The 23,426-nt window shown below is 42.6% G+C and overlaps 8 non-coding genes and 22 pseudogenes across 8 annotated transcripts; all 30 read left to right on the plus strand.

The window, feature by feature from the left end:
* Positions 1 to 152: 152 nt before the first annotated feature.
* LOC136738304 (5S ribosomal RNA) lies at positions 153 to 271 on the plus strand. Its single transcript, XR_010812606.1, has one exon. It is a non-coding gene; the product is annotated as a 5S ribosomal RNA (ribosomal RNA).
* A 216-nt stretch (positions 272 to 487) lies between these two features.
* LOC136738499 (uncharacterized) lies at positions 488 to 606 on the plus strand (annotated as a pseudogene).
* A 210-nt stretch (positions 607 to 816) lies between these two features.
* Positions 817 to 935, plus strand: LOC136738395 (uncharacterized; annotated as a pseudogene).
* A 215-nt stretch (positions 936 to 1,150) lies between these two features.
* Positions 1,151 to 1,269, plus strand: LOC136738354 (uncharacterized; annotated as a pseudogene).
* A 228-nt stretch (positions 1,270 to 1,497) lies between these two features.
* Positions 1,498 to 1,616, plus strand: LOC136738438 (uncharacterized; annotated as a pseudogene).
* A 219-nt stretch (positions 1,617 to 1,835) lies between these two features.
* Positions 1,836 to 1,954, plus strand: LOC136738360 (uncharacterized; annotated as a pseudogene).
* Positions 1,955 to 2,163: 209 nt separating this feature from the next.
* Positions 2,164 to 2,282, plus strand: LOC136738459 (uncharacterized; annotated as a pseudogene).
* Positions 2,283 to 2,493: 211 nt separating this feature from the next.
* On the plus strand, positions 2,494 to 2,612 carry LOC136738366 (uncharacterized; annotated as a pseudogene).
* A 227-nt stretch (positions 2,613 to 2,839) lies between these two features.
* LOC136738493 (uncharacterized) lies at positions 2,840 to 2,958 on the plus strand (annotated as a pseudogene).
* Positions 2,959 to 3,168: 210 nt separating this feature from the next.
* LOC136738349 (uncharacterized) lies at positions 3,169 to 3,287 on the plus strand (annotated as a pseudogene).
* A 210-nt stretch (positions 3,288 to 3,497) lies between these two features.
* On the plus strand, positions 3,498 to 3,616 carry LOC136738324 (uncharacterized; annotated as a pseudogene).
* A 210-nt stretch (positions 3,617 to 3,826) lies between these two features.
* On the plus strand, positions 3,827 to 3,945 carry LOC136738406 (uncharacterized; annotated as a pseudogene).
* A 547-nt stretch (positions 3,946 to 4,492) lies between these two features.
* LOC136738511 (uncharacterized) lies at positions 4,493 to 4,611 on the plus strand (annotated as a pseudogene).
* A 222-nt stretch (positions 4,612 to 4,833) lies between these two features.
* On the plus strand, positions 4,834 to 4,952 carry LOC136738327 (uncharacterized; annotated as a pseudogene).
* Positions 4,953 to 5,168: 216 nt separating this feature from the next.
* On the plus strand, positions 5,169 to 5,287 carry LOC136738489 (uncharacterized; annotated as a pseudogene).
* Positions 5,288 to 5,503: 216 nt separating this feature from the next.
* On the plus strand, positions 5,504 to 5,622 carry LOC136738356 (uncharacterized; annotated as a pseudogene).
* Positions 5,623 to 5,838: 216 nt separating this feature from the next.
* LOC136738437 (5S ribosomal RNA) lies at positions 5,839 to 5,957 on the plus strand. Its single transcript, XR_010812633.1, has one exon. It is a non-coding gene; the product is annotated as a 5S ribosomal RNA (ribosomal RNA).
* Positions 5,958 to 6,177: 220 nt separating this feature from the next.
* Positions 6,178 to 6,296, plus strand: LOC136738367 (uncharacterized; annotated as a pseudogene).
* Positions 6,297 to 6,519: 223 nt separating this feature from the next.
* Positions 6,520 to 6,638, plus strand: LOC136738584 (5S ribosomal RNA). The gene has a single exon (XR_010812663.1). It is a non-coding gene; the product is annotated as a 5S ribosomal RNA (ribosomal RNA).
* A 216-nt stretch (positions 6,639 to 6,854) lies between these two features.
* LOC136738568 (5S ribosomal RNA) lies at positions 6,855 to 6,973 on the plus strand. The gene has a single exon (XR_010812648.1). It is a non-coding gene; the product is annotated as a 5S ribosomal RNA (ribosomal RNA).
* A 216-nt stretch (positions 6,974 to 7,189) lies between these two features.
* On the plus strand, positions 7,190 to 7,308 carry LOC136738579 (5S ribosomal RNA). The gene has a single exon (XR_010812659.1). It is a non-coding gene; the product is annotated as a 5S ribosomal RNA (ribosomal RNA).
* A 215-nt stretch (positions 7,309 to 7,523) lies between these two features.
* On the plus strand, positions 7,524 to 7,642 carry LOC136738517 (uncharacterized; annotated as a pseudogene).
* A 216-nt stretch (positions 7,643 to 7,858) lies between these two features.
* LOC136738345 (uncharacterized) lies at positions 7,859 to 7,977 on the plus strand (annotated as a pseudogene).
* A 215-nt stretch (positions 7,978 to 8,192) lies between these two features.
* LOC136738591 (5S ribosomal RNA) lies at positions 8,193 to 8,311 on the plus strand. The gene has a single exon (XR_010812670.1). It is a non-coding gene; the product is annotated as a 5S ribosomal RNA (ribosomal RNA).
* A 220-nt stretch (positions 8,312 to 8,531) lies between these two features.
* LOC136738318 (5S ribosomal RNA) lies at positions 8,532 to 8,650 on the plus strand. Its single transcript, XR_010812619.1, has one exon. It is a non-coding gene; the product is annotated as a 5S ribosomal RNA (ribosomal RNA).
* A 205-nt stretch (positions 8,651 to 8,855) lies between these two features.
* LOC136738564 (uncharacterized) lies at positions 8,856 to 8,974 on the plus strand (annotated as a pseudogene).
* Positions 8,975 to 9,190: 216 nt separating this feature from the next.
* Positions 9,191 to 9,309, plus strand: LOC136738379 (uncharacterized; annotated as a pseudogene).
* Positions 9,310 to 9,518: 209 nt separating this feature from the next.
* LOC136738495 (uncharacterized) lies at positions 9,519 to 9,637 on the plus strand (annotated as a pseudogene).
* A 221-nt stretch (positions 9,638 to 9,858) lies between these two features.
* Positions 9,859 to 9,977, plus strand: LOC136738422 (uncharacterized; annotated as a pseudogene).
* A 6,257-nt stretch (positions 9,978 to 16,234) lies between these two features.
* LOC136738575 (U5 spliceosomal RNA) lies at positions 16,235 to 16,349 on the plus strand. Its single transcript, XR_010812655.1, has one exon. It is a non-coding gene; the product is annotated as a U5 spliceosomal RNA (small nuclear RNA).
* The last annotated feature ends 7,077 nt before the right edge of the window (positions 16,350 to 23,426 follow it).

The raw sequence follows: 23,426 nt of genomic DNA on the forward strand, positions 1-23,426 counted from the left end.
ATATGAAGTATTGTACACGTACCCAGCTACTGTCAACACCCTTTGCTGCACTGATATTTTTCCATCCATTTTTCTTTTTTTTTTTTTTTTTTGCTGGAAGTTCCGTCAATACCCGCCAACCTTTAAGAGACATCATGCAGCCAGGCCTCTCGGCTTGCGGCCACACCGTCCTGAATGCGCCCGATCTCGTCAGATCTCGCAAGCTAAACGGGGCAGGGCCTGGTCAGTACTTGGATGGGAGACCTCCTAGAAATACCAGGTGCTGCAAGCCTTTTACGTCTCCTGGGTAACTTCATCGTAGCTCTTAATACTCTCTTTCTGTCTCCAGGAGATATAATTGAAGAATTGTACACGTACTAGGCTACTTTCAACACCCTTTGCTGCACTGATATTTTTCCCTCCATTTTTCTTTTTATTTTATTTTTTTGCTGGAAGTTCCGTCAATATCCGCCAGCCTTTAAGAGACATCATGCAGCCAGGCCTCTTGGCTTGTAGTCACACCGTCCTGAACGCGCCCGATCATATCAGATTTCGGAAGCTAAACGGGGCAGTGCCTGGTCAGTACTTGGATGTGTGACCTCCTGGAAATACCAGGTGCTGCAAGCTTTTTACGTCTCCTGGGTAACTTCATCGTAGCTCTTAATACTCTCTTTCTTTCTCCAGGAGATATAATTGAAGAATTGTACACGTACCCGGCTACTTTCAACACCCTGTGCTGCACTGGTATATTTCCCTCTATTTTTTTTTTTTTTTTTTGCTGGCAGTTCCGTCAATACCCGCCAGCCTTTAAGAGACATCATGCAGCCAGGCATCTCGGCTTGCGGCCACACCATCCTGAACGCGCCCGATCTCGTCAGATCTCGGAAGCTAAACGGGGCAGGACCTGGTCAGTACATGAATGTGAGACCTCCTGGAAATACCTGGTGCTGCAAGCTTTTACGTCTCTTGGGTAACTTTATCGTAGCTCTTAATACTCTCTATCTGTCTGGAGGAGATATAATTGAAGAATTGTACACGTACCCAGCTACTGTCAACACCATTTGCTGCACTGATATTTTTCCCTCCATTTTTCTTTTTTCTTTTGTTTTTTGCTGGAAGTTCCATCAATACCCGCCAGCCTTTAAGACACATCATGCCGCCAGGCCTCTTGGCTTGCAGCCACACCGTCCTGAACGCCCCCGATCTCATCAGATCTTGGAATTTAAACGGGGCAGGGCCTGGTCAGTACTTGGATGGGTGACCTCCTAGAAATGCCAGGTGCTGCAAGCTTTTTACGTCTCCTGGGTAACTTCATCGTAGCTCTTAATACTCTCTTTCTGTCCGGAGGAGATATAATTGAAGAATTGTACACATACCCGGCTACTTTCAAAACCCATTACTGCACTGATATTTTTCCCTCCATTCTTCTTTTTCTTTTTTTTTTTTTTTTTTTTTTTTGCTGGAAGTTCTGTCAATACCCGCCAGCCATTAAGAGATATCATGCAGCCAGGCCTCTCGGCTTGCGGCCACACCGTCCTGAACGCGCCCGATCTCGTCAGATCTCAGAATTTAAACGGGGCAGGGCCTGGTCAGTACTTTTATGGGTGACCTTCTGGAAATACCAGGTGCTGCCAGCTTTTTACATCTCCTGGGGAACTTCATCGTAGCTCTTAATACTCTCTTTCTGTCTGGAGAATATATAATTGAAGAATTGTACACGTACCCGGCTACTTTCAACACCCTTTGCTGCACTGGTATTTTTCCCTCTATTTTTCTTTTTTTTTTTTTTTTTTTTTGCTGGCAGTTCCGTCAATACCCACCAGCCTTTAAGAGACATCATGCAGCCAGGCCTCTTGGCTTGCGGCCACATTGTCCTGAACGCGCCTGATCTCGTTAGATCTCAGAAGCTAAACGGGGCAGGACCTGGTCAGTACTTGGATGGGAGACCTCCAGGAAATACCTGGTGCTGCAAGCTTTTTACGTCTCCTGGGAAACTTAATCGTAGCTCTTAATACTCTCTATCTGTCTGGAGGAGATATAATTCAAGTATTGTACACGTACCCGGCTACTTTCAACACCCTTTGCTGCACTGGTATTTCTCCCTCCATTTCTCTTTTTTTTATTGCTGGCAGTTCCGTCAATACCCGCCAGCCTTTAAGAGACATCATGCAGCCAGGCATCTCGGCTTGCGGCCACACCGTCCTGAACGCGTCCGATCTCGTAAGATCTCGGAAACTGAGTGGGGCAGGGCCTGGTCAGTACTTGGATGGGTGTCCTCCTGGAAATACCAGGTGCTGCAAGCTTTTTACGTCTCCTGGGTAACTTCATCGTAGCTCTTAATACTCTCTTTCAGTCTGGAGGAGATATAATTGAAGAATTGTACACGTACCTGGCTACTTTCAACACCCTTTGCTGCACTGATATTTTTACCACCATTTCTCTTTTTTTTTATTTGCTGGACGTTCCGTCAAAACCCGCCAACCATTAAGAGACATCATGCAGCCAGGCCTCTTGGCTTGCAGCCACACCGTCCTGAACGCCCCCGATCTCATCAGATCTTGGAATTTAAACGGGGCAGGGCCTGGTCAGTACTTGGATGGGTGACCTCCTAGGAATGCCAGGTTCTGCAAGCTTTTTACGTCTCCTGGGTAACTTCATCGTAGCTCTTAATACTCTCTTTCTGTCCGGAGGAGATATAATTGAAGAATTGTACACGTACCCGGCTACTTTCAAAACCCATTACTGCACTGATATTTTTCCCTCCATTTTTCTTTTTCTTTTTTTTTTTTTTTTTTTTTTTGCTGGAAGTTCTGTCAATACCCGCCAGCCATTAAGAGACATCATGCAGCCAGGCCTCTCGGCTTGCGGCCACACCGTCCTGAACGCGCCCGATCTCGTCAGATCTCAGAATTTAAACGGGGCAGGGCCTGGTCAGTACTTTTATGGGTGACCTTCTGGAAATACGAGGTGCTGCAAACTTTTTACGTCTCCTGGGTAACTTCATCGTAGCTCTTAATTCTCTCTTTCTGTCTGGAGGAGATATAATTGAAGAGTTGTACACGTACCCGGCTACTTTCAACAGCCTTAGCTGCACTGATATTTTTCCCTCCATTTCTCTTTTTTTTTTTGCTGGCTGTTCCATCAATACCCGCCAGCCTTTAAGAGACATCATGCCGCCAGGCATATTTGGCTTGCGGCCACACCGTCCTGAACGCGCCCGATCTCGTCAGATCTCGGAAGCCAAACGGGGCAGGGCCTGGTCAGTACTTGGATGGGTTTCCTCCTGGAAATACCAGATGCTGCAAGCTTTTTACGTCTCCTGTGTAACTTCATCGTAGCTCTTAATACTCTCTTTCAATCTGGAGGAGATATAATTGAAGAATTGTACACGTACCTGGCTACTTTCAACACCCTTTGCTGCACTGATATTTTTACCACCATTTCTCTTTTTTTTTATTTGCTGGCAGTTCCGTCAATACCCGCCAGCCTTTAAGAGACATCATGCAGCCAGGATCTCGGCTTGTGGCCACACCGTCCTGAATGCGCCCGATCTCGTAAGATCTCGGAAGCTAAACGGGGCAGGGCCTGGTCAGTACTTGGATGGCTGACCTCCTAGAAATACCAGGTGCTGCAAGCTTTTTACGTCTCCTGGGTAACTTCATCGTAGCTCTTAATACTCTCTTTCTGTCTGCAGGAGATATAATTGAAGAATTGTACACGTACCCGGCTACTTTCAACACCCTTTGCTGCACTGGTATTTCTCCCTCCATTTCTCTTTTTTTTTTTTGCTGGATGTTCCGTCAAAACCCGCCAACCATTAAGAGACATCATGCAGCCCGGCCTCTTGGCTTGCGGCCACACCATCCTGAACGCGCCCGATCTCGTCAGATCTCGGAATTTAAACGGGGCAGGACCTGGTCAGTACTTGAATGTGAGACCTCCTGGAAATACCTGGTGCTGCAAGCTTTTTACGTCTCCTGGGTAACTTCATCGTAGCTCTTAATACTCTCTTTCTGTCTGGAGGAGATATAATTGAAGTATTGTACACGTACCCAGTTACTTTCAACACCCTTTCCTGCACTGATATTTTTCCCTCCATTTTTCTTTTTTTTTTTTTTTTTTTTTTGGATGTTCCATCAATACCCGCCAGCCTTTAAGAGACATCATGCAGCCAGGCCTCTTGGCTTGTGGCCACACAGTCCCGATCTCGTCAGATCACGGAAGCTAAACGGGGCAGGGCCTGGTCAGTACTTGAATGGGAGACCTCCTAGAAATACCAGGTGCTGCAAGGTTTTTACGTCTCCTGGGTAACTTCATCGTAGCTCTTAATACTCTCTTTCTGTCTGCAGGAGATATAATTGAAGAATTGTACACGTACCCTGCTACTTTCAACACGCTTTGCTGCACTGATATTTTTCCCTCCATTTTTCTATTTTTTTTTTTTTTTTTTCTTGCTGGAAGTTCCATCAATTCCCTCCAGCGTTTAAGAGACATCATGCAGCCAGGCCTCTTGGCTTGCAACCACACCGTCCTGAACGCGCCCCATCTCGTCAGATCTCGGAAGCTAAACAGGGCAGGGCCTGGTCATTACTTGAATGTGGGACCTCCTGGAAATACCTGGTGCTGCAAGCTTTTTACGTCTCCTGGGTAACTTTATCGTAGCTCTTAACACTCTCTTTCTGTCTGGAGGAGATATAATTGAAGAATTGTTCACGTAACCGGCTACATTCAACACCCTTTGCTGCACTGATATTTTTCCCTCCATTTTTCTATTTATTTTTTTCTTTTTTTTTTGCTGGAAGTTCCGTCAATACCCGCCAGTCTTTAAGAGACATCATGCAGCCAGGACTCTCGGCTTGTGGCCACACCGTACTGAATGCGCCCGATCTCGTCAGATCTCGGAAACTAAACGGGGCAGGGCCTGGTCAGTACTTGGATGGGAGACCTCCTGGAAATACCAGGTGCTGCAAGCCTTTTACGTCTCCTGGGTAACTTCATCGTAGCTCTTAATACTCTCTATCTGTCTGGAGGTGTTATAATTGAGGAATTGTACACGTACCCTGCTACTTTCAACAGCCTTTGCTGCACTGATATTTTTCCCTCCATTTTTCTTATTTTTTTTTTTTTTTGCTGGAAGTTCTGTCAATACCCTCCAGCCTTTAAGAGACATCATGCAGCCAGGCCGCTTGGCTTGCGGCCACACCGTCCTGAACGCGCCCGATCTTGTCAGATCTTGGAAGCAAAACGGGGCAGGGCCTGGTCAGTACTTGGATGGGAGACCTCCTGGAAAAACCAGGTACTGAAAGCTTTTTACGTCTCCTGGGTAACTTCATCGTAGCTCTTAATGCTCTCTTACAGTCTGGAGGAGATATAATTGAAGAATTGTACACGTACCCGGCTACTTTCAACACCCTTTGCTGCACAGATATATTTCCCTCCATTTTTCTTTATTCTTTTCTTTTTTGCTGGAAGTTCCGTCAATACCCTCCAGCCTTTAAGAGACTTCATGCAGCCAGGCCTCTTGGCTTGCGGCCACACCGTCCTGAACGCGCCCGATCTCGTCATATCTCGGAAGCTGAACGGGGCAGGGCCTGGTCAGTACTTGGATGGGTGACCTCCTGGAAATACCAGGTGCTGCAAGCTTTTTTCGTCACTTGGGTAACTTCATCGTAGCTCTTAATACTCTCTTTCAGTCTGGTGGAGATATAATTGAAGTATTGTTCACATACCCGGCTACTTTCAACACCCTTTGCTGCACTGATATTTTTCACTCCATTTTTCTTTTTTCTTTTTTTTTTTGCTGGAAGTTCCGTCAATACCCGCCAGCCTTTAAGAGACATCATGCAGCCAGGCCTCTTGGTTTGCGGCCACACCGTCCTGAACGCGCCCGATCTCGTCAGATCTCGGAAGCTAAACGGGGCAGGGCCTGGTCAGTACTTAGATGGGAGACCTCCTGGAAATACCTGGTGCTGCAAGCTTTTTACATCACTTGGGTAACTTCATCGTAGCTCTTAATACTCTCTTTCTGTCTGGAGGAGATATAATTGAAGAATTGTACACGTACCCGGCTACTTTCAACAACCTCTCCTGCACTGATATTTTTCCCTCCATTTTTCTATTTTTTTTTTTTTTTTTTTTGCTGGAAATTCCGTCAATACCCGCCAGCCGTTAAGAGACATCAGGCAGCCAGGAATCTCGGCTTGCGGCCACACCGTCCTGAACGCGCTCGATCTCGTCAGATCTCGGAAGCTAAACGGGGCAGGACCTGGTCAGTACTTGAATGTGAGACCTCCTGGAAATACCTGGTGCTGCAAGCTTTTACGTCTCCTGGGTAACTTTATCGTAGCTCTTAATACTCTCTTTCTGTCTGGAGGAGATATAATTGAAGTATTGTACACGTACCCAGCTACTGTCAACACCCTTTGCTGCACTGATATTTTTCCATCCATCTTTTTATTTTTATTTTTATTTTATTTTTCTGCTGGAAGTTCCGTCAATACCCGCCAACCTTTAAGAGACATCATGCAGCCAGGCGTCTTGGCTTGTGGCCACACCGTCCTGAATGCACCCGATCTCGTCAGATCTCGGAAGCTAAACGGGGCAGGGCCTGGTCAGTACTTAGATGGGAGACCTCCTGGAAATACCAGGTGCTGCAAGCTTTTTACATCACTTGGGTAACTTCATCGTAGCTCTTAATACTCTCTTACAGTCTGGAGGAGATATAATTGAAGAATTGTACACGTACCCGGCTACTTTCAACACCCTTTGCTGCACTGATATATTTCCCTCCATTTTTCTTTTTTCTTTTATTTTTTGCTGGAAGTTCCGTCAATACCCTCCAGCCTTTAAGAGACTTCATGCAGCCAGGCCTCTTGGCTTGCGGCCACACCGTCCTGAACGCGCCCGATCTCGTCAGATCTCGGAAGCTGAACGGGGCAGGGCCTGGTCAGTACTTGGATGGGTGACCTCCTGGAAATACCAGGTGCTGCAAGCTTTTTTCGTCACTTGGGTAACTTCATCGTAGCTCTTAATACTCTCTTTCAGTCTGGAGGAGATATAATTGAAGTATTGTTCACATACCCGGCTACTTTCAACACCCTTTGCTGCACTGATATTTTTCACTCCATTTTTCTTTTTTCTTTTTTTTTTTGCTGGAAGTTCCGTCAATACCCGCCAGCCTTTAAGAGACATCATGCAGCCAGGCCTCTTGGTTTGCGGCCACACCGTCCTGAACGCGCCCGATCTCGTCAGATCTCGGAAGCTAAATGGGGCAGGGCCTGGTCAGTACTTGGATGGGAGACCTCCTGGAAATACCAGGTGCTGCAAGCTTCTTACGTCTCCTGGGTAACTTCATCATAGCTCTTAATACTCTCTTTCTGTCTGGAGGAGATATAATTGAAGAATTGTACACGTACCCGGCTACTTTCAACTCCCTTTGCTGCACTGAAATTTTTCACTCCATTTTTCTTATTTCTTTTTTTTTTGCTGGCAGTTCCGTCAATACCCGCCAGCCTTTAAGAGACATCATGCAGCCAGGCCTCTTGGTTTGCGGCCACACCGTCCTGAACGCGCCCAATCTCATCAGATCTCGGAAGCTAAACGGGGCAGTGTCTATTCTGTACTTGGATGGGAGACCTCCTGGAAATACCAGGTGCTGCAAGCTTCTTACGTCTCCTGGGTAACTTCATCATAGCTCTTAATACTCTCTTTCTGTCTGGAGGAGATATAATTGAAGAATTGTACACGTACCCGGCTACTTTCAACTCCCTTTGCTGCACTGATATTTTTCCCTCCATTTTTCTTTTTTCTTCTTTATTTTGCTGGAAGTTCTGTCAATATCCTCCAGCCTTTAAGAGACATCATGCAGCCAGGCATCTCGGCTTGTGGCCACACCATCCTGAATGCGCACGATCTCGTCAGATCTCGGAAGCTAAACGGGGCAGGGCCTGGTCAGTACTTAGATGGGAGACCTCCTGGAGATACCAGGTGCTGCAAGCTTTTTACATCACTTGGGTAACTTCATCGTAGCTCTTAATACTCGCTTTCTGTCTGGAGGAGATATAATTGAAGTATTGTACACGTACCCAGCTACATTTAACACCCTTTGCTGCACTGATATTTTTCCCTCCATTTTTCTTATTTCTTTTTTTTTTGCTGGAACTTCCGTCAATACCCGCCAGCCTTTAAGAGACTTCATACATCCAGGCCTCTTGGCTTGCGGCCACACCGTCCTGAACGCTTCCGATCTCGTCAGATCTCGGAAGCTGAACGGGGCAGGGCCTGGTCAGTATTTGGATGGGTGACCTCCTGGAAATACCAGGTGCTGCAAGCTTTTTTCGTCACTTGGGTAACTTCATCGTAGCTCTTAATACTCTCTTTCTGTCTGGAGGAGATATAATTGAAGTATTGTACACGTACCCGGCTACATTCAACACCCTTTCCTGCACTGATATTTTTCCCTCCATTTTTCTATTTTTTTTTTAATTTTTTTTCTTGGATGTTCCGTCAATACCCGCCAGCCTTTTAGAGACATCATGCAGGCAGGCCTCTAGGTTTGCGGCCACACCGTCCTGAACGCGCCCGATCTCATCAGATCTCGGAAGCTAAACGGGGCAAGACCTGGTCAGTACTTGGATGGGAGACCTTCTGGAAATACCTGGTGCTGCAAGCTTTTTAGTCTCCTGAGTAACTTCATTGTAGCTCTTAATACTCTCTTTCTGTCTGGAGGTGTTATAATTGAGGATTTGTACACGTACCCGGCTACTTTCAACACCATTTGCTGCACTGGTATTTTTCCCTCCATTTTTCTTTTTTTTGCTGGAAGTTCCGTCAATACCCGCCAGCCTTTAAGAGACATCATGCAGCCAGGCTTTTTGGCTTGCGGCCACACCGTCCTGAACGCGCCCGATCTTGTCAGATCTAGGAAGCAAAACGTGGCAGGACCTGGTCAGTATTTGGATTGGTGACCTCCTGGAAAAACTAGGTACTGCAAACTTTTTACGTCTCCTGGGTAACTTCATCGTAGCTCTTAATACTCTCTTTCTGTCAGGAGAAGATACAATTGAAGAAATGTACACGTACCCGGCAACTTTCAACACCCTTTGCTGCACTGATATTTTTCCCTCCATTTTTCTTTTTTCTTTTTTTTTTTGCTGGAAGGTCCGTCAAAACCCGCCCGCCTTTAAGAGACATCATGCTGCCAGGCGTCTCGGCTTGCGGCCACGCCGTCCTGAACGCGACTGATCTCATCAGATCTCGGAAGCTATACAGGGCAGGGCCTGGTCAGTACTTGGATGGGTGACCTCCTGGTAATACCAGGTGCTGCAAGCTTTATACGTCTCCTGGGTAACATCATCGTAGATCTTAATACTCTCTTTCTGTCTGGAGGAGATATAATTGAAGAAATGTACACGTACCCGGCTACTTTCAACACCCTTTGCTGAACTGATATTTTTCCCTCCATTTTTCTTTTTTTATTTGCTGGAAGTTCCGTCAACACCCGTCAGCCTTTAAGAGACATTATGCAGCCAGGCCTCTCGGCTTGCGGCTACACCGTCCTGGACGCACCCCGTCTCGTCAGATCTCGGAAGCTAAACGGGGCATGGCCTGGTCAGTACTTGGATGGGAGATCTCCTAGAAATACCAGGTGCTGCAAGCTTTTTACGTCTCCTGGGTAACTTCATCGTAGCTCTTAATACTCTCTTTCTGTCTGGAGGAGATATAATTGAAGAATTGTACACGTTCCCGGCTACTTTCAACACCCTTTCCTGCACTGTTATTTTTCCCTCCATTTTTTTATTTTTTTATTTTTTATTTTTTGCTGGAAATTCCGTCAATACCCGCCAGCCTTTAAGAGACATCATGCAGCCAGGCATCTCGGCTTGCGGCCACACCGTCCTGAACGTGCCCGGTCTCGTCAGACCTTGGAAACTAAACGGGCCAGGGCCTGGTTAGTACTTGGATGGGTGACCTCCAGGAAATACCAGGTGATGCAAGCTTTTTACGTCTCCTGGGTATCTTCATCGTAGCTCTTAATACTCTTTATCTGTCTGGAGGAGATATAATTGAAGTATTGTACACTTTGTCTTAGGGACAGTCTGGCTAGCAGTGACTGAGTGGTTGACAGACGACAAGCAACGGAATGTACGTGCTCTGTGATGTCATAGGAGTCAGCTGAGAGAGGCTCGTGATGTCATCGCTGAGCTGTCTGTCTGTCTGTCTGTCTCTCTCTCTCTCTCTCTCTCTTCCTCTGAATTCAATTCATTTGTATTGTCAAAGCAATTGGACATACATACATATATATATATATATATATATATACATACATACATACATCCATACATGCTAGAAAGTCATTACTATGTTATCTTAAAGGCTAACTAAGCAGAACATATATCATTATAGAACAGAGTTCATAGGTCAACACATGGTTTTAGGGAACAGGCACGTAGGTCATACCGTTTGACAATGTCTCCAAGGTTCTCATCGTAAATAACAAACAGAAATCAAACTATCTTCTGGGCTGACCTTCTAGCTTGACCGTATCTTTCTTAAGTATACAAGAGAGAAAAACAGGTGTAAGAAAATAATATCTAATTTTCCTTCTACACATATATACATACATACATACATATGTAGCGTTATGTTGGGTGTATTTGGATAAGAGCATTTGGGCTCTGAGCTGAAGCACTGATCTAAAGAAGACCTCTCCCCCCCCAAAGTTATCAGATTTCCTTAGCTCATCAGCTTAGAACTGGTTTGCATCAAAGTGACAGTTTTGGGGAGGATGGCACCGAGAAGAGGCCAAATAGTTTGGAATTCTGCTATGAGATGTCTGGAGAAAGGGGCCTGTAGGTGATAAAAACTCTTTGAAGTGGATGAGAGCCGAAATCCCGACATAGAGCTACGAACCCAGGCCAACCGGCATTTCCAAAAGATGGCATGGATTGACATCAGTCATAAATAAAGCCTCCCTCCAATAGGACACTGGGGGCTGAAACCGAAATCCAATCTCAAGAACTCAGGGACCAATCACCTACTGATCTGACAGACTATAAGGAACAGCGGACAGTCTTTCTCTCTCTCTCTCTCTCACCTGAACCAGAAACTCGCTGCCACAGCTCAACCTGTAGCTCTGTTGCCAGAACCGGAATCAGAAACCAACCAAGTCTTTGCCGGCAACAGAAGAGTTAAACTATGAGAAGGAGATTGAGCGAAGAATTATTTTAAAGGACTTTATTAAATAAATAACTTCACAGACCCACCTGATCAGTGGAGTTTTACAGCTGGACAATTGACTAAGTCGACTGAATACGAAAGTGTCAGTCACTTAAATAGCTATTTGAGTCTTAAGAAACTTGACCCTTGGAACAAACAGGGCCCTGCTTTCCTCAAAGACTTCGTCTTCAAGTAACTACGGTGGAACCATGCTTACAAAGAAGATTTTGTGCACAACCTTGGAGCCTTCAAACCAATGGAAAATCTGTTTGGAAACGACTCTACATTCCCGAAACCCCAACTTCCAGGTGCATCGACTGAGTGGAAGTTCTTGGACAAAGCCGAACCGGACTGCCTTTGTTCCAAATAACACGGACCTCGTGCCGTGTGCTGTTATCTGAGCCCGAAGCCAGAGAGGCCTCTCTGCGACGAAGTTCACATAAGTTTAACAGTTTGGAGTTTGTGATTCATGACATTTGAGAAATCAATTAGAAATGTTAATCTGTGATTCATAACTCTAGAATGTGTAATATCATTTAGTTTTCTTAAATATAAATGTGAGTTGCATTAAACTGTTTTGTTGATAATTTTAGAAATAAAATCTGTCAACGCCGAGAAATATCTTCTCATTCCTGTTTAACTGTTTAGTCTGAAATTGACACAAGTTAATAGACATTAGATTATTGGTGGCCCTGCCTATCCTTAATCATTGAATAATAATCAGTTAAGGGAAATTGTGGTAACAAATAGGATCTTTCTCGGCACCTAAACGTAAATGAGACTGATATATATATAACGAGAAGTTACCTGACATAAATACTAACCTGCGTAGTTATTTAATGTCTGACTAATAATACTAACGAGAGACTCACCTTCGTCTTACTAACCGGTATTGTAGTCAATGTGTTTATAACCTTTTTTGTTTAACGATTTGTTAAACGGAATGTACGTGCTCTGTGATGTCATAGCAGTAAGCTGAGAGAGGCTCGTCATGTCATCGCTGAGCTGGCTGGCTGGCTCTCTGTGTGTGTGTGTGTGTGTGTGTCTCTCTCTGTCTGTCTGTCTGTCTGTCTCTCTCTCTCTCTCTTACTCTCTCTCTCTCCCTCTCAATTCAATTCATTTGTATTGTCAAAGCAATTGGACATGCATACATACATACATACATATATATGGAAAATAAACAATATGTGTACATCTCTTTCTGCATTAGTGGTGCCCTCACAGATGTGCAAGTTACATGACAGACAGACAGACAGACACACACACACTTTCACACACAGACAGACAGACACAGACACACACAGAAACACACACACATACTTTGACAGACAGACAGACAGACACACGCATATTATGGGTCTTTGTTGGGTAGTGAAATGGGTAGCATCAGTCGCAGTGTGGGTAATGTCAGGGAGCCAATCATAGTCCCCGTTATTTGCATATCGTCACTTAAAGAAGACTGGATAGGGAGATATAAATAGCAATGGGGAGACTCTTGTACTTGGTGTGGCTCTATCCATATAGTGGGGCCAGCAGGTGCAGCAATAGAAGCTCAGCCTGGGGAGACTGGATTTAGCATTTCCTCTCCATTTTGATAACTATCCATAATCATTTCTGCAAAATACTTCTATGATACCTATGTATGTTTTTTACTTGTACTATATTATACTATCAAGTATCAGTGTACACATACAATGTGACCTGTTACATTAATACAGAGGCCACGGAAGGCCAGATCACTAATAGCCACTGTCCCCTGATATTACACTTTTTTACAATCACTTTGGCACTCATTTCAGAACCTTGATGTCATTTTTCAAAACTCTAGACACTAAACTCACACCCGATGATCAAAATGCACATTTTTCAAAACTCTAACACTTTTTTACAATTGCTTGGATACAATACACATCAACCTCAGATCATTTGTTCATTGAACTAAAATGACACAACTTAACATCAAAGTATTACCATTTCAAAATGCAATTCACACATTACATCTGAGATCACTGTCTATTCATTTCATTACAAAGATCTAACTATCAATTGATACAGCTGCTCAAAATGATAAGTGACTGTTGCATTACTCTTAATGCATAATTTTATGGAAACTGACAAACAATATTCCATGTTTCGATCATGAAAGTTTCAGGATAATGAGATCCATTGACATCAATAAACGAGGAGCATGAACCAGTTGGACTACATTATCTATGGATGTAATATTTCATCATCATTCATCATCATGTAGCACTTTTCCACACCATGTTTGCAGTGTGGAAGGAAAGTTAGAAATTCTTTCTCTAATACCTGTTTTTCTCTCTTGTATACTTAAGAAAGATAAGGTCAAGCTAGAAGGTCAGGCCAGAAGGTAGTTTGATTTCTGTTTGTTATTTACGATGAGAATCTTGGAGACAATGTCAAACAGTATGATTGAAGTGCCTGCTCCCTAATCCATGTGTTGATCTATGAACTCTGTCCTATAATGATATAAATTCTGCTTAGCTAACTTTTAAGATAACATAGTAATGACTTTCTGATTATAACCAGCTCTTTGATTTTTGTGTATAAAAGCTCTGACTGTTAAAATGAAGGCAGAGCGACTTTGGGATCTACTTGAGTCACTGTTCCTCTCCACGCTGCGTGTATTAAAGGCATTGCAACTAACGCTCCAACCTGGTTGAAGATGATTGTTCTTCCACATCAGATTTGACATTACTGTATGTATGCAGGCCCTTGTAATTGCTTTTCCAATACTGCCAACTGGTTATTGATGATTGATTTCACATTGTGGTACGAGTATCGAGTGAATTGAGTGCTATCCACCCCAGCAACACAGTGATAACATGGAGCCGGCAAGTCATCCAGGTCACAATAGAGGTCAAGCAGTGGGAGGAGGAAGACGTGGTGGTCAAAGGAATGGAAGGGGACATGCACCCCTTCTGAGAGGTGGTCGTGGGCCTCGTCATAGAGGAGGGCTTAGGCCTCACCAGAGAGGCAGCCATGGGCCTCATTTGAGAGGTGTTGGGGGAACGTGGTAGAGGACAAGGCCACGGACCAGACAGCGGCAGCAACAGCAAATAGTGTCCAGTGAAATCCGAGAAATAGTTGTAGAGCATGTTGTAAATCATGGCATGACCATGACTGAGGCAGCTACAATGATTCAATCAAACCTCAGAATCAACTCAGGATCAACTGTGGCCTCAATCATCAGAAATGTCCGTACTGAGAAGCGGCAAGTCTTCAGCATGCACTAAACATTAGGCTACTCTCAATTGTCAAATGACTGTATACTGCATACCAATGTGTAGCACAGAGTATAGTGTGCCTTTTGAAAGAAATGCAGACAGAGTGAAGCAGCTGATGACTGAGTATGTTCAGGTATGTTCAGTTTCAAGATGCCTCTTGTGAAAAATGGTTGTGAGAACCTGAACCTGAACACAGGGCTGATGGAAATTCAGAAGTACAGTAATCAATCCTTTGTTTTACACTAAGCCAGGTGAGGAACACTGCAGTTGACATTTTACTGTAGTTTTGTTCTTTTTTGTAGCTAATTATTGTTGCATGGATTCAAAGAAACCTATGGTGTGATTTGATTGTATTGCATCAATACATTTCAGATTTTGTTCAATGATTCCACTGTGTCTGTAGTATTCTCTCTACTAGTCCTTTTACAGTGATGTATTTATGTGTAGTACCATAATGAAACATGTATCACATATTTTGTACTACAATATTTAATGATTGTACGAACAACTACACAGTGAAACTATCGGTATCTTCTGTGTGGGTGATCTAAATAAATGTTACTATGGTATTTCATGATAAATGAATTATTTGAACCAACAAGTCTGCAAGTGCAAGGTTTCTTTAAAGATATGAATGCACAATGCAATGTTTTGAACATTGGACAGCCTGTGTTACAAGTGATGACCGTTTTGAGTTTTGTGTCTAGAGTTTTGAAAAATGACATCAAGGTTCTGAAATTAGTGACAAAGTGATTGTAAAAAACTGTATATTCATCCTATTTAATGTGCTCTTTTAAAATGTACTTTTCTTTTTTATGTTGCCATTTCTGTTCTACCAATGTTTCAGTTGTTAGCCAAAGATTGACAGAGTACATCTCATACACACAGGCCAGACAGCAAGGATTTCTTTTTGAAATTCAATTACAAATGCTGCATGAACTCATCAATACGATTAGAGCTCCTGAAAGCAATATAACTAACTCACTCTACAGCATCTCATTAGCAGTGAAAAGAAACCAAGAAAGTTGGGACAGTCGACTGTTTACCACTATGTAACATCACCTTTTCTTTTAATAACACTTATTAAGCACTTGGGCACTGAAGACACCACTTGGTTAAGTTTAGCAAGTGGGATTTCCCCCCATTCATCCATTATGCATTTCCTCAGCTGCGCAACTGCACAGGGCCTTCGTTGTCTTAATTTGCACTTCATAGTGCGCCACACATTCTCAATTCGGAGACAGGTCAGGACTGCAGGCAGGCCATGCTAGCACCCGCACTCTCTGCCTACGCAACCATGCGCTTGTAATCTGGGCAGAATGTGGTTTGGCGTTATCCTGCTGAAAAATGCAGGGACGTCCCTGGAAAAGACGATGTCTGGATGGCAGCATATGTTGCTCCAAAATGTGTACATCTCTTTCTGCAAAAATGGTGCCCTCACAGATGTGCGAGTTACATGACAGACAGACACTCATACACACTGTCACACCCACACACACACACACACTTTCACAGACAGACACACGCACACACACTCACTTTCACACAGAGACAGACACACAAACACAGAGACAGACACACACACACTCACTTTCACACAGAGACACACAAACACATACACTTTCACACAGACACACACACACATACATACATACATACATACATATATAAGGAAAAGAAACAATACATTTAAAAATCACAAAAAGATGTAATAAAGTACAGAAAATCTAAATGTAATAAAATGTGATCTTTAATACACACAAATATGTATGGCTGGTCGGATGCGTCTTGGACTCGGGTTCCTCTTCATTACGTATAATGCTTTTGCCTTTTGCTATAGCTTTCCGTGGAGGGGATCGTGGGTGAGTTTGTACCATTCTTGGGAGGCTCTGCCTTGTTGGGGCGGAGCTGTGATCCAGGTGAACAGCAGATCGGACATAGGTGGGCATGTGGGCGGAGGAGGAAGGCCGGTCAAGCAAATAAGCTTGCTAAGGTACGCAGCAGCAGCAAGCAGCCCCACCATCCAGTCAGCCAGCCAGTCTGGCTGGCAGTGACTGAGTGGTTGACAGACGGCAAGCAACGGAATGTACGTGCTCTGTGATGTCATAGGAGTCACCTGAGAGAGATGTTTGTGATGTCATCGCTGAGCTGGCTGGCTCTGTGTGTCTTGCTGGCTGTGTGTGTGTGTGTGAGAGAGAGAGAGACTTTTTGACTTTTATCAGACTTCATTGCCTGTTTGCAACACGCAATAATTCATACAAAAGAAAATAAATAAATAAATAAAAAATAGTGTTCCCCTTTGTTTGTCTCCCCCCAACAAGCATTAACTCCGCCACTGATCTGTACACTTTTAAAGAAAGCAACCCAATACACACAACAAAACAACCATCAAATACTAAACCCTATAAATGAATTACATAATAAAAACCAACTCCCCGTCATACAATTCACAAAGGGCATCATTAATACACCAGACCTGTTCAAAACTCTCCAAATCATTCATCAGCCTGTAATAGTTAAACTCTAGTCTGACTCTGCACTTGACCAGCATGGCAAACACTCTCACTGCATCCTCACTGCCCTCCCCACACACTCTGTTCTTCCTAGTCTTATAGACGGCCATTTTAGCCTGGCCCAGCAAGAAGTTTACCAGCTGGTCCACATGTTTGGTCTTTCTGGTGTATCGCGCCCCTAAAATAAAAACCTTTGTGTTAAAAATCAGGTTAAGATCAGTAAAAAGACGAGTTAAAAGACTAAAAATGGGTGACAACCGAGAGCAAGTGCTGAAACAGTGAAACACGGTCTCTCTCTGAGCACAGAATGGGCAGGCGTCGGACACAGCAGGGTTAAGAACAGTAATAAAAGAATTGACAGCAATAATGGTGTGTAACACCCTCCACTGCAGATTGCCAGCTCTCTTATTGAGGGGGGCTTGTACAGGCTTCTCCAGGCGGGCGCAGTGTCTTCCCCCAGCCCCAGCCTGTAAAGTAATTTTAGGAATCACAAAGAAACAGTTGAAAGTGCTAAATAAGTATTTTGATGCACCACATTAATTTAGGAAATTTACATGTTGTTTTTCATCAGCTTCTGTATCTGATGGCTCCACATCACTGGCTGGATTGACAGCAACGACACTCTAAAAAAAGAAGTGTTAAGTTTGAGCATTCAGGACTTGTTTTGAAGATCCTGAATATCACTGGTCCACAATTTATCTGTGAAACTATGGGTTAATCTCCATATACAAAATACTTTTCACACACACTTTAAATTTACAACTAAATTTACATGTTGATGTCTTTCGTCAGCTTCTGTATTTGATGGCTCAATATAACTGGTTGCATTAACAGCAACGGCACACTACAAGAAAATAACATTATATTTAAACATTCAGGACTGGTTTAGCATCACCTCGAATATCCCTAGCCCTTGAGGTCGATTGTTATTGTGGTCTTCAAGACCAGTGCTTCTCAACCTTAGTCCTGGAGGAGGCCCACTGTCTGCTGATTTTCATTACAACAACATTGTAGGTTATATCAGTGACTGTGGTCCTAAAGTACCCCTATGCCTGCTGTTTTTTTTCCAGTTGAGCTCTTAATTACCTAATTGGCTTAACTGAAGCCATTTAACCCTTTTCCCAGGTCTTTGGTTGTTGATGAGTTACAAAGAGCTGGATTGTGGCCCGCCATGACTGGAAGTGAAGAACACTCACTCTAGGCCTTTAACTTAATGTTCATATGTAGGGGCCTATCCATCTGATTTGTTTTTGCACATTTATTAACAGAAAAATTGATGGTACGTGAAATCATCTGAGCTGAAAAACATAATGTTCCACCAATAATAAAATAAATGTATTAATTAAAATTATAGAGATAATAGAATGTTCACAGATTATTAGTTCAGAAAATAAAATATTTTTTTATATCTTAAATAGAATTAACACTCAAATCAGTTGTAGGGTAAACAAGGTCTATTTTTTGGATTGATTTTATAATTATACATGTATGGCTGCATGAAGCTTACCTGAGAATCTGATATTTTAGTAACTTTGTTGCTTCTTGTTGGGTAGTCCACGTTTGCCGCCGTTCTTTTTCTGTAAATGTAAATCAAAAGGCAATAATTACATAGTGTAATTAAAATACAAAAAGTATAAACATTGTATTATTATTTTTGTATCCTGTTTCTCCATCTCGATGCTGTTCTTTTTGGAATTGCATATCTAGGTTTACTTAAATACTGTTTATAAGATTGTAAACTCATCATCCAAATTTCTTCATTTGCCAAACTTTATGTAGTGCGCTTGCAGTTTCAGAAGAAGAAAAAAAACTGTAACAGATGGGATATGTAGTACTTTATACTCGAGTGGTCTATGCGATTACACCCTGTTGGTGTTATTAAGAACGCCAAGTACCAGAATGCAGAGCGGGACTGTTTTTTGTGCCGTGACTTGTCGGGGGAAAAACGGACGAGAAGGTGAAGGTAGTATGGCGGTGATGCACTCGTTGGTGAAGTGGGAAAGCGGGGTCGACAAAGACTCTTACAGCGTGATTCCCACTGCTTGCTTTCGCAATTTTGATTTATTCAGCATTGCTGATGATGACGAAGAGACGACTCGAAACTTCAGAGCAGAGTGGAGAGACACGAACAAACCTCCAAAAGGTGGATGGCCTGTCCATGAAGCGCAGATCATTATGACTGGTAACAATGTTTATTTAAAAAAAAAACATTAAAGTCTTTACATGCTATTTGATATATACAATCACAGTATATTTGAAATGAATGTTTAAGTTATTAATGTGTTGTACGTCTAACATACTCTTATAACATGGTAGGTGGTGGTGAGGGCGCTAAAAACTCGTCATACTTGACTGGCATTTGTAAGAACGATTTATTGTGTGTTGTGCTTTACAATAAAATCCCCCAAATCACAAAATAAATTAAACCAGATATAATTTAACTTCAGTTTTGATTCAGTGTTGGCTGTTCATCTTAATTTGTATGGTCAAAGCACAGTATTTTTATGACAAATAAATATAATCCCCAAATATCTGTGGACATAATGCAGGGTTTTATTTATTTTATTTTTATTTTAGGAAAAGAAGGCGAACTAAGAAGAAAACTTAATGACCTAACAAAAATGCCCTGTCCTAAAATGAAGAGAGTACCTAAACCAAACAAAAAACAGATGATAGTGACCTTGATGAACCACAGTTACCGGTGAGATAATTACTGCAAATATTAAATAAATGTATTGCAGGATTGTTTTTTTTTAATCATATTCATATATATATATATATATATTTTAATTTTAAACTCTTTTCCTCTCTGAATACAGCACAAAATAAGAAAGAAAACCGATGGAGCTTCAAGAATTAGATCCCGTCATATTCTACAGACATTTAAAGAGTCCAGTGAAGTTGAGCTACAGCAAAACGTTAAGCAGCTCGAAAAGGAAAACACAAGACTTAAAAATGAAAACCAATGTCTTCGAAACCGTATGGTTGATGGTAAGTTTTTTTATTTATAGCAAATAATTCCTTACCTTGATAAATGTTATTCTTCAGTAATTTAGATTCCAGAGTAATGTATTATAGTTGATCATACTGAAGTAATCTAGAACCACAATACAGACTCTTAATGTGCACTGTCTAATAGTTTAATAATACTGATTATTAAATAAAGTTTTTCAACATAACTTCATAATCCTACATTAATGACTATATGCATTACATTAGACCTGGAAATTCTTGTATTTTATCTTTTTTATTTTTTTCGTAGCTAATGTTAATGACCCACAAAAAGGTCAGTTTGCCAATAACATAGAGCAAGTCTCTCAAGTATAATTGCAGGCATTGATGGTTTTGTTTTCACTTTGCATTAAATATATTACTAGAAATGATTATCATTTAATACTAAGGTTTTTTTCTCCAGAGATTCCAGACCTTTTGGACAATCTGAAAAAAATTGTAACAAAAGCCACATTTATCAGCAATGAAGACAAAAGTGTGTCACCATCAAGTGGTTCTGACAGCCCCACAGCAAATTGTTCTGAATCTGACAAAGAATCACCAAAACAGGTATAACACTCTTGGTCTACAATATTACAAAGACAAGGTAAAAATATATATATTGAAAACAAATATTGGTTGTAAACAATCTAATGATGCTACATTATCAGTTATATTCATAGTTATAGTTGATAATAAGAATGTAATTGAATTATGGGTGTCACAGATTCACTGACTTTATTATGTCTGTAAATTAATAAACTTAGAATTGAGACATACTGTGGTCTTTAATAACACATTTCTGTAACAAAATCACAGCCTTACTGATAATGTATTCCACTTAACATAATATAAGAATAGTTTGGGGATAAACTTGTTTTTTATTTACCATTGTCTTTTAGGTGGAAAAGTTCCCAGGCACTGGAGTTTACATTGACAAACTGTCCTGGATCCTTGCAGAGAGGTGCAGCACGAATACGTCATATGCAAGAACCCTGACGGTTGCTGTCTTTGACTTTCCAACATTACTAAAGAGCAATCTTCGTGGTGGTGGCAGCAAGAGAGATCCAACTTCGGAGACATTAAGATCCTCATTGATGTTATTGAGGATCATATACAGCTGCCTTCGGAAGGACACGACGTGTTTCAGTTGCGGGGCTTTGCAGCCCAGCGGGACCCTCTTAATGCCGGACATCAGCTGCCCGAGCCGGTGCGGATGAACGGAGGGACGTTAGACAGCGTTACCTTCCGGGCAGGAGCAGCGAGCGGCAACACCGGGGTGAAAGTGTCGTCTAACACTGTGCCATTAGCCACTAGCTGATTGAGCAGATCAGTGGTTTTTAAGAAGATAACAATGGCAGCAGACTTGATATTTTCACACCCTGCTACCTCCCCAACCGCTAACACACACTGCTCTAGGGGGCAGAACTGCACCGGAGCGATCTTGACTCCATGGCGTCGGGTCAGTTTTTCAAAAGACGCATTCAGGGGGTCCGACCCCCCGACCCGGGAAGAACTACCGGTACTCCCCCCTCCCCTCCCCTGTTCCCCCACAATAAGAAAAGCACTGAAAACAGAAGACAAAATAAACAAACTGAAAAAAGTAAAGCAACAAAAAAACGCAGCCAAAGGACAGAGCTCTCAGCAGCACTCCCGCTCACTGCAGACCCCTCCCACACACTCCCAGCTGAGAGAGAGAGAGAGAGAGAGAGAGAGAGAGAGAGAGAGAGAGAGAGTTAGTGTCTGTCTGTCTCTCTCTCTCTCTCTCTGTAGATGCATCATAGGGAACATATGTAACAATCTCTCTTTTTGTTTACCAAAAATGAGAATGAACGTATTTCAAGTGGGTGTTGCCTTGGTTGGAAACGTTTTAAGATTATTTATGAAGTGTAAAGTGGATTTGTCTCAGTTCTCCGTAGTTTTCAATGTATGTGCCATTCAGTAGCGTTCATGTTACAGATGTGCCCTATGCAGTGGTAGGGTCAATAAAATGTCAGTAAAACTTTATTTTAGCAATTATGGAGGGGAAGAACTGCAAATAGCGGGTCCCCACTAATTATCTAACTTACCAACAACGTTTCAAATTAGGTCTTGCGAAGCTGCCAAATAATGCTGTATAATCGTATGTGTCTTCATACACCGGCTGCTATAGTCTGATAGCTTTGATTATATATATATATATTTTCTCGTGAACCACAAATGCTATTTGCTTGATTTTTACAGAGTATGTTATAAATACCATTGTTATGAAGCCTGACAAATTGTATGCTGTAATTATGAATATTTTCAAATCATTTGTTTGTTTTTCCTAACATGTTACAAATGTTCCCTATGTGAAAGATGCATTATATCTTAATAACGTCTAAACAATTAAAGATATACAGATTATTATTTTCGGTAAAGTTATAACACATTGCTATTAACTATGTGTGTCAGTAAAAGTTTAAAAAATCCTAATAATTTTTTATTGATCCTGCAAAATAGGTGTTTAGGGAACATTTGTAACATTAGGGTTACGATTTGCCATAGACGCGGAATGAGTTTGATTGTGATGTTAAATGGGGTTTAAAGACGCAGTCGCCTCGGTGCTGATTACTATTGCTGTGTTTCTCCACTTCTACTCCATGCTTGGGAACGCCCACATCCAGTGACGTCAAAACCGGTGGAAAAGCGGGCCGGTTCAAAAAAGATCAGCTGGATCCCAGGCCGAGCAGCAGCTCCGGCTCCAGCACCGGCACCATGTCGCTGGAAAAGCGCTAAGTGAGCTCACAGTGAGCTCAGTGTAATGTCTGCTCTGGTGAGCTCACAGTGTGACCTAGTCGTTAGTTCACGTCTTCACTGGGTAGTCCATGACAACTCAATTCTTGGGCTTAATTGGTCAAAATGACCATTGGTTGAAGGTACTCAGGGACTGATGTGTAGAGAGACTTATTAAACCTGCAGGATTGTGGTTTTCCCAGAACAGAATTAACCAGTGTAGCGTTATGTTGGGTGTATTCTGATAAGAGCATTTTAGCTCTGAGCTGAAGCACTGATCTAAAGAAGACCTCTCCCCCCCAAATTTATCAGATTTCCTTAACTCATCAGCATGTGAACTGGTTTACATCAAAGTGACAGTCTTGGGAGGATGGCACCAAGAATGGGCCAAATAGCTTGGAATCCCTGCTGTGAGATGTCTGGGGAAGGGGGCCTGTAGGAAATAAAAACTCTTTGAAATGGACGAGAGCCGAAATCCCGACACAGAGCTACGAACCCGTGCCAACCGGCATTTCCAAAAGATGGCATGGATTGACATCAGTCATACATCAAGCCCCCCTCCAATAGGACACTGGGGGCTGAAGCCGAAATCCAATCTCACAAACTAAAGAACCAATCACCTATTGATCTGACAGGCGTATAAAGGGTAACGCACGGCATCTCTCTCTCTCTCTCACCTAAACCAGTAACTCGCTGCCACAGCTCAACTTGTATCTCTGTT

The sequence above is a fragment of the Amia ocellicauda genome, unplaced genomic scaffold (assembly GCF_036373705.1).
Source record: "Amia ocellicauda isolate fAmiCal2 unplaced genomic scaffold, fAmiCal2.hap1 HAP1_SCAFFOLD_56, whole genome shotgun sequence".
In the NCBI taxonomy this organism is placed as follows: domain Eukaryota; kingdom Metazoa; phylum Chordata; class Actinopteri; order Amiiformes; family Amiidae; genus Amia; species Amia ocellicauda.